The following is a 9,705-nucleotide window of genomic DNA, read 5'->3' as shown; positions in this document are numbered from 1 at the left end:
CTGTCTTAATTTATTTGACAGCTGACAGTTCAAACTGCTTGATGGTCACTTTCTCTTTTGAGCAAGTTGTGGCCATTTCATAGTTGAAACCATAGTTATTCTCGTACAAACAGTGCATGCTCTGACATGCCACTTATGAACCAGACATCCACGTTGACCATATCCTGATGCTGTGTACCACGAAAGCAAAATTCTTCACCATCTTATCTACTTGTGTTGCAATTTCAGAGAGCTATGGACTTGAACCTCCCAAACTCCCGAACACTTTTTGAGAATTTCATCAAACTGACCTCCAATGGCAGGAATGGACAGGGTCAGCTTGGATTGATGATCATAATTCAGGCTCAACAAATCTGCTGGAGCATTTTGAAGATGTAACTGGTGACCATCTGCTGACTCGCCCTTGACTGACTGCTGGTAATAACAGTGATAAGCTGCATGGCTTATGCCTGCAGTAAACAGCCAGGCAAGACAGGAGCACTGTGAGACATTAGGTTCTAGTTGAGACATCAAAGTGCTAAAATGCCAGGGAAAGGCAGAGATATTGTGGCAGGCCCTAAGCAGAACATGCCTCAGGTGCTGAAAAGCATGTAGAGTTCTGACAGCAAGAATGTACTTTGTGGACAGGCAATTCTGCATCTTGATGTAACATTTTTATTTCACTCTGGCTCATTTTGCTAGATCTGCAAATATCTATTGGTCTGGCTAATTTGAGAATTGGCTTTCGGTGTAATATGCCACCTGACTTGGTCATTCGCAGTTGTGTTCCACATCAGTGAGTCAGTAATCTGATGAAACTCACAGGCCTCGACTTGAGAAAAATGAAGCAGTCACATGCACACCTGTTTGATTGGTTGCTCTTGCACTCACTTGAAAAACGTGCGTTGTATACACCATATCCTTTCCTGGCTCACAGTGTTCCCAAAATCTCTCGTTCAATACATCCAAGTCATCAACATCAAATTCAAAACTAGTGAACACTTTGATAGCATTTTTTTCTGAAATGCTATTTGTAGTGAGGTAGTGTTGGCAGGTGATTTTCTTTTACTTCTGATGTCATGTGTGAATATTCAGGGAGGGTGTTGGTGGGAAGGTGCAGCATGTACCAGGGATGAGGTGATAACTTTCAGAGCAAGTGCTGAACATGCAGAAAAGGAGAGATTAACGTTTACCTTGAAACAAGCATATTTAGAGAAAGTTGGGTGAAAGTACTGAGAGAAAGCATTTTAGTGGCACGGTGGCTCAGTGGTTCGCACTGCTGCCTCACAGCACTCGGACCCGGGTTCGATTCCAGCCTTGGGTGACTGCCTGTGTGGAGTTTGCACGTTTTCCACATGTCTGTGTGAGTTTCCTCCCACAGTCCAAAGATGTGCAGGTTAGTTGGATTGGCTGTGCTAAATTGCCTGTTGTATTCAGGGAGGGGTACATTAGGAAGGTTATAGTTCTGGCTGGGATGCTGTGAGGTATGGTGTGGACTTGTTGGGCTGAAGGGCCTGTTTCCACACTGTAGGAATTCCATGATTACGGTTCCAGAGCATTGAGCATATCCCAGCATTCTTCAAGGATTGTAGGAACTTCAAATGCTGGAGAATCTGAGATAACAAGGTGTTTACACCTCGGATTTCTCAAGTTTTGATCAGTCCGCTTTTAAAATTGGTTTAATAAGACTGCACCATTCCTGGGAACACTGCAATACCACAATAATGCATGGAGAAAGCTCATATTCCAACTCCCTGCTCCAAAAATCAGTTTAATATAGGGTCCCTAGGTAAAGGACATATAAGATATTACAGCTGAGAGAAACAAATGCTTTTTCAGCAGTGTCCTCTCCACATTGAAACCCAGGCCACGGTTCCACACATGTGATAGCCACTAACTCTGAACACTTGATATAACACACACTTGATCCTATTTTCCATCAGCCTGACTGTGTGCAAAGACTTGTAAATCACTGCTTACAGTTTTTACTGTTGTTCCCAAACTCCTGGACTTCTTAACCAGGGCAAACAAGTCAGTTTGCACCAGTGCTTTTTCATCACTTTTCTAGAAAAAAATCTTCGTAGTGAATGTAGGTCATCGGAAATGTACCAATCAGATGAGGTAGGGCGGAGCTGACGTCACCAACAAGCCTCATCAGCCAGCTCCATGACCAGCAGCGGGTCAGTGAGATTGCAGCAACAATCGGTGCAGAACCGCACACTCAGAGAATGTCCCAGCACAGAGGAAGGTGCTTCAGCCTGTCACTCTCTGCATCAGCTGTCTGTGTGGGTAACTTCACCAGTCCCACCCACCATGCTCTTCCCGATGCCCTGTAAATCTGTCATCATTCAACTCTCTCCTGAGGGCCATGAATGATTCTGCTTCCAGCACCCTCTCAGGCAGTGTACAGCCGGCAGGAAGGAACCACTCGCTGAAAATGGTGGATCTACCTCCCTTGATAAATGTGACTCTTTGTTACAAAAAAAAAGGCGAATCACCATCCCCTGCCCTCCAAACCCATCCCACCCCGTCTGTTTCTTTGGAATGTGTAACTGTCTGCAGTGTCAATGTGCCTGCAGTTGCTAAAAGGGTCTGATTTTTGTGCCGTTCTATTCTGTGCACTAAGCAAACTGAACTGTTAGCAATGCGTAAAAATGCCTGCCTCTTCCCAAATCAAATCAAATACTTGAAACAAATTCTAATTCTGATCAAGTAATATCCCTGTCAGGAAGTACTGGGTCACAGTTACAAAACAGAATTTCTTAGACTAATCCATCTGACCTGGAATATATGAAATCTGGTCCCCAAACCACTCCAACATCCCTAACGTCACTCCCCGCCCTTCATGGAAATGAGCAGCGTGATGCTGGATATTAAGTTCAGTACATTGAATAAGTCACAAATGGTTTGGCTTCGACTCCAAACATTCCAATTACAATCTGGTAATTTAGAATTGTAAATTAAGATCCAAGAGCTGTAGAGATATAAAGGATGGAAACAGACTGATTGCTGCAACTTGTCTATTCGAACCAGATATCCTAAGTTATTTTAGTCCCATTTGCCAACATTTGGCCCCTATCCCTCTGTCGCCTTCCTATTCATTTACCAATCCTGATGCTGTTTAAGAGCTGTGATTGTACCACCTCCTCCATACATGCAGCATTCTCTACGTGGAAAACTGTCCCTCAGGTCCCTTTTAAACCCTTCGCCTCTCAACTTAAACCCATGCTGTCAGGTTTGGATTCCTTTCCTTGAGGAAAAGATATTGACAATTCACCCCATCCAAGCCTCTCATGATTTTACAAACCTCTGTAAGGTCACGCCTCAGCCTATAACGTTCCAGGGAATCAGCTCCGGCCTATTCAGCCACCTCTTCCTGTAGCTCAAACCATTCAATCCAAGCACCACTCTTGTAAATGTTTTTTTTTCTGAAAACTTTCAGTTAAACAACTTCCCTGTAGCAGGAATATTATAACTGAGTGCAGTATTCGAAAAGTGGCAATGTTCTGTACACATGCATTATAACGTCCAAACTCCGATACTCAGTACATTGATCAATAAAAGCAAGCATGCCAAATGCCTTCTTCCCCACCCTGTCTTAACTGTGACTCCGCTTTCAAGGAACTATGCATCTGCACCCCAATGTCTTTGTTTGGTGACACTCCCCAAGACCTTACCATTAACTTATAAGTCCTGCCCTAGTTTGCCTTACCAAATCGCATCACATCACATTTATCTGAACTCGATCAGAGACTCCTTGGCCCATTGGCCCATCTGATCAAGGTCCCGTTGTACTCTGAGATAACATTCTTCACTATCCACAACAACATGAATTTTGGGGCCATCTGCAAACTTACTAACCATCCCTTCTGTGCTTCCATCTAAATCATTTATATAAAGTTATGGATAAGCAGTGTCCCAGCACTGATTCTTGTGACACACCACAGGTCACAGGTCTCCAGTCCGAAATATAACACTCTACCGTCACTCTGTGCATCCTGCCTTCAAGCCAGTCTTGGATCCAAATCACTAGCTTCCACTGGATTCCATGTGATCTAACCAGTCTACCATGAGGAACCTTTTCAAACACCTTTCCGAAGTGCATCCAAACAATGTTTACCCTCTCTGCTTTCATCAATCTTCTTTGTCACCTCTGCAAAATCCTCATGTTAGTGGGATATGATTTACATCACACCAACACCAGAGTCAGATGACTGAGAACAGTATGTGAAGCAAAATGTGTACATGAGATAACAAAGTGTGGAGCTGGATGAACACAGCAGGCCAAACAGTCCACAGTCAGCAGCCCCAGAGGAGACAGCCACGCTGAGCCCTGCCGAATTTTCACCATCCCCCCAGACCTCCCACTGACTGAGGTCAAACGGTTAGTCCTCAGTAAGGGGATTACCTTTGTCCTCATTCACCCACACATCCATGAATGGCAGTCACGTTAGGACATTGAGCAGTTTTTCTGCCGCCTTTGCCTCTCCAGCTATCTTCTCCTCGATCCATCTTTGATCCGCCTCTCCCTCGCTACCTATTTATATCAGAACCCTCTCCCCATTCCGCTTTTCTGATGAAGGGTCTAAGCCCGAAACGTCAGCTTTTGTGCTCCTAAGATGATGCTTCGCCTTCTGTGTTCATCCAGCTCCACACTTTGTTATCTCAGATTCTCCAGCATCTGCAGTTCCTATTATCTCTGATACAAAATGTGTACATTACTGGTTAAAAATACTGAAATAATTTCATTGTCTTCAACGTTAAAATCAAATGCTGGAGTCTGCAGCTCAAAAGATATCAGAACCACTGGGGTCAGAAGAAACCCACAGTTCATGAAATGCCCAGGATTCAGGGTGATGTCACTGAGCAATTGCCCGTGTGTGACAACATCACCCACTTGAACACAGAGCATTCGGGTCTGCACAAACAGGTGGTGTGCACAAAGGATGTGAGGGTCTGTGGAGTGATTGAAAGGAGATGGATCAGAATGATTCAGGAACTGAGGGATATTAGTTGTAAGGTCAGGTTGGAGAAACTGAAGATGTTCTGCACAAAGCAAAGGAGACTGATGATCTTTGACAAAGATGTCTCGGTCTATGATACTCCCAAACATCCCAGATGTCCTCTTTTTTCAAAAACCGCAACTTCCCCTCCACAGTGATCAAAAATACCCTCGACCATGTCTCCCGCATTTCCCGCAACTCATCCCTCACACCCATATTCGCAATAATAACCAAAACTGAATACCCATCGTCCTCACATACCACATGACCAACCTCCAAATCCAACGCATCATCCTCCGCCATTTCCGCCATCTGCAATCCGACCCCACCACCAAAGACATTTTTCTGTTCCTACCCTTATCTGCTTTCCGGAAGGACCACTCTCTCTGTGACTCCCTTGTCCGGTCCACACTGCCCTCCAGCCCCACCACCCCCGGCATGTTTCCCTGCAACCGAAGCAAGTGCCATGCCTGCCCCTATATCTCCCCCTTCACCCCCATCCCAGGCCCAAGGAAGACTTTTCACATCAAACAGATGTTCAACTGCACATCTGTCAATGTTATGTACTGTATCCGCTATTCCCGTTGTGGCCTCCTCTACATCGGGAAAACCAAACGGAGGCTTGGCGAATGCTTTGCGGAACGCCTATGCTCTGTTCGCAACAAACAACTACACCTCCCAGTCGCGAACCATTTCAATTTCCACCCCCCCCCAACTCCTCGGATGGCATGTCCATCCTGGGCCTCCTGCATTGCCACAATGATGCCACCCGAAAGATGCAGAAACAGCATCTCATATTTCACTTGGGAACCCTGCAGCCCAACGGTAGCAATGTGGATTTCACAAGCTTCAAAATCTTCCCTCCCTCAACCACATGCCAAAACCAGCCCAGCTAGTCCCTGCCTCCCCAACTATTCCTCCCATCTCAAGCCCCTTCCCCATCCCCTATCCACTATCCTCACCCAACACCCTGCCGACCCATCCATCCTCCCTGGACTGACCTATCTCCCCTTAACTCCACACCTACAGTCACCTTCACTGGTTCTAACCCCAACTCTTTGACCTGTCTGTCTCCTTTCACCCTATCTTCTCCTTTATCCATCTTCTATCCGCCTCCCTGTCTCCCTATTTATTTCAGAATCCCCTTCCCCTCACCCATTTTTGAATCAGGGTCCCGACCTGAAACGTCAAAATTTCCTGCTCCCCTGAATCTGCTTGGCCTGCTGTGTTCCTCCAGCTTCACACTGTGTTATCTCGCATGTTTGGAGACTGCTTTGTGGAGCACCTACACTCCCTCCTCACTGACCAACCCCCGTCAAATCTCCCCACCTAGCACACCTTTATGCTTCATCCCCAACTCCTTGACCTGTCCATCCTCTCTCCACCTATCTGCTCCACTATCTACCTTCTATCACTGCCTCCCCCCTCTCTATTTCAGAGCTCTGTTCCCCTACTTTTTTTCTGAAGACGGGTCCAGACCTGAAACATCAGCTTTCCTGCTCCTTTGATGCTGCCTGGCCTGCTGCGTTCATCCAACTCCACAGCTTGTTATCTCAGCCTTCAGCATCAGCAGTTCCTGCTGTCCCCATCACCATTTATGACTGGCTGTAGCAGGATAGTTGGTCTGTTGATCTTGCAATCATTCCACCCTGTCTGTAATGTCTCAGTTCTGCTGTTTGTAATGCAAGCAGTTGAATGCAGTAGCTATAACGGGTTGGCATCAGTTTCAGGTACACATGGTTCTGACCCCGGCATGTTTGCCCGCACTCGTCACTGAGCCATTGATCAGCTTCATGGGAATCATAGACTGAGGGATTATCCGGGACAAAGAGTCACAGATTCTGGTGGAATACAATTCTGCTGCTGCTGCTGCTGCTGCTGTGGTTTACGTCACCACATGGATGCCCAGTTTTGAGCTGCAATAAGTGTATTGTCATGTTCCCCAGTTCAGACTGAGTCCCCATTGCCCTTGTATGCAGTGACCTACTCTATTTTCTGATGTGGTAACACTTCCATTTTAATATTCACATTCTTCTGACAGTCTCTTCATGGTGTCATGTCTCCAATTTGTCACATTGCTCAAAACCCTTTAACATATTCATCTGAACCTTTTCATTTCCAGTAGGGACATCTTTGGGTGGCACAGTGGCTCAGTGGTTAACACTGCTGCCTCACAGCCCCTGTGATGTCGGCTCAATTCTACCCTCAGATGACTGTCTGTGTGGTGTTTGCATATTCTCTGGTGTTTGCGTGGGTTTCCTCCAGGTGGTCCACTTTCCACCCACAGACCTAAGCTGTGCAGGCGAGGTGAATTGGCCATGCTAAATTGCCCATTGTGTGGATTAGGTGAGTAATAGGGGCCGGGTCTGGATGGGGTGCTCTGAGGGTCGGTGTGGACTTGTTAGGCTGGTGGGCTTGTTTCCACTCTGTTGGAAGGTTTTTAAAGTGAATGTTTCTCTCCCTGACCATGATTAAGAGCTCTGTAGTGTCAGTGATGCCAGCGTTATGTCGTTTGGAACCAATGCATTTGTGCACCTTGCGCTGTCACTCACTTCTCAGTGTTTGGGGATCCATGTTGGACAGGGCGTTTGAGCAACTTTGACACACGATTTTGGGATTTATTCAAAAACACAATTTGCTGAAAAACTCAGCAGGTCTGGCAGCGTCTATAGAGTGAAAGCAAAGTTAAGCTGTTGGATCCAGTGATGCCTTTTCAAAGCTCCCAGTTTCTCCAGCAATTTTTCATTTTTCAGATTTCCAGCACGCATGGTTCTTTGTTTTGCTGAAAATCCAATCAGTGCTGATTCATTTCTGGAGAAACTCAGCAGGTCTAGATGCATCTTTGGAGACAGAGAAACAGAGTTAAGGCTTTAAGTCCAGCGAGGCCCTTCTTCAGAACTGAACAGGTTCAGAAAATGGCCTTTTTAATACCTTACCAGAGGTGGAGGAGGGCTAACAGAAAACAGAGGGTGTTGGGATGCGGTGCAAAATACAAATGGGCTTTTAATTGTGTTGAAAGAGAAGCAGATGTACAATGAGAGTAAATAAAGTTGTGAATGGGGGAGATGGGTTCCCTCCACTGAATGCAATGTTAACAAGACACAAACAAGACAAGGTCACATCGTCTGTGCCATATTGTGTTCATCATATCTCCAATAATAACCCTGAATGTGTTGAGCATATGTGAACAATCTTATATGTCTACACACATACGCTGATTAAACAGTGTATATAAAATCATTTCTCCTCCGTTCCGTTGCAACCTATCGTGTTTTTTTCACCTTGTCAGTCGCCATTCCTTCAGCCAAATTTATTCTGTCTCTTTCTCTGCATTTTATTTTATTCCATCTATGAAGAAGAAATTGCCTAATGGGCGATATCATGTTAGTCCTGTCCAGTCTGCACAGCCACTGTCCCCTCTTCCTTACTGTTCCTTAATCACTCACATAGATATTGTCTCTGACCCTTTACTCCCAATAAGCAAAGCAATTGGAAATGTAATGTTTAGTTTTGGGCTCAGGCTAAAAAATTGGTCAGGAAAGGCTGTATAAACTGCAAAAAATTTGTTTGCAACTTTAGAAGCAAATTATTGAAAATATTGTGTTAAGGATAAAATGTTCATTTATTAGTGCAGTGAGAGGAAAGTTCAGCAAAACCCACATTTCCTGCCTTTCTCCAGGCAGTTGTGGCCAGAGATGTGTTTGGATTGGCAGTTGTTGTGGTGGAGGAGACTTCGGTGAAATAACAACCTCTCATTTGGCTCTGAGGAAAATGGTTACATACGTCATCACATGTGGATAACACGGCAGAATCATCGAGCCTGTGCAGAGAAAGTATCAACTTTCTCCTCTGTCTCTATCATTGTGAGATGAATTGGAGATGGGCATTGAGTCCAACAGTAGGCAATGTCACCCAAACCAGGTATTGTTGTTACATTAAAAGTGTCAGAGTGGAAGGGGTTAACGGGAGCTGTTTGTTCAGTGACTTGAATTAATGTCAGTCTCCATGGATACTAACTGTGTCACTGGAGGGTTTTCCTCTTCTATTAATAAGGGGTTTCTCCCAATGCGTTATCCCACAGTATCTGTGGCTGTGGCATATTCAACACAATTGGGATCAGCAGCTCCAGAGATGTGGAGAGATCAGAATCTGTGACCAGCAGATTGGGATGTTCCAAATTATGGATCAGAATCTCAGAACCACAGCCGGGAATGTGACAACAATGTATAAGAATCTGAGAGGAATAGATTGGAATGTTCCAACAATGGACAGGGGTTTATCCTCTGGCCTTTACTATCTTTCTATCAATTGGGCGCCATTAACATTGTCGATAGAAGCTGTACTGATGGTTATTCAGGCGGGTTACTATCCCATCCTCGCTATTGTTGGTGTTCCCGGTAAGTCTCTCTATCTCTGTCCATTCATTTATTCTGTAAGCCTTTGTGACCAGCGACTCAATTTCTGAGCTCTGTATTTGGCAAAGAAGGAAACTATTGTATTCACTTTCAGTTACAAACTCAATTCTTATTCGAGGGTTTTTTTCACCTTCACTTACAAACCCCCGAGGAAGAATAAAAGTGTTCATAACCACCATTGGCCCATTTTGTCCTGAGCTGATTTATATCACAGTATTCCCTTTATCACCAATAATATTCCCAGTCTTCACTTCTGCCTCAGTGCTGTTTATGAATAAATCATAATCTGCTCCTTTCCAGTTGCAGCT

The 9,705-nt window shown here is 45.0% G+C and overlaps 1 pseudogene; it reads right to left on the bottom strand.

The window, feature by feature from the left end:
• Positions 1 to 1,662: 1,662 nt before the first annotated feature.
• LOC132208917 (U2 spliceosomal RNA) lies at positions 1,663 to 1,822 on the bottom strand (annotated as a pseudogene).
• Positions 1,823 to 9,705: the final 7,883 nt, after the last annotated feature.

Source organism: Stegostoma tigrinum, unplaced genomic scaffold (genome assembly GCF_030684315.1).
Source record: "Stegostoma tigrinum isolate sSteTig4 unplaced genomic scaffold, sSteTig4.hap1 scaffold_57, whole genome shotgun sequence".
Taxonomy (NCBI): Eukaryota; Metazoa; Chordata; class Chondrichthyes; order Orectolobiformes; family Stegostomatidae; genus Stegostoma; species Stegostoma tigrinum.
This window is presented reverse-complemented; position numbering and strand designations above follow the sequence as displayed.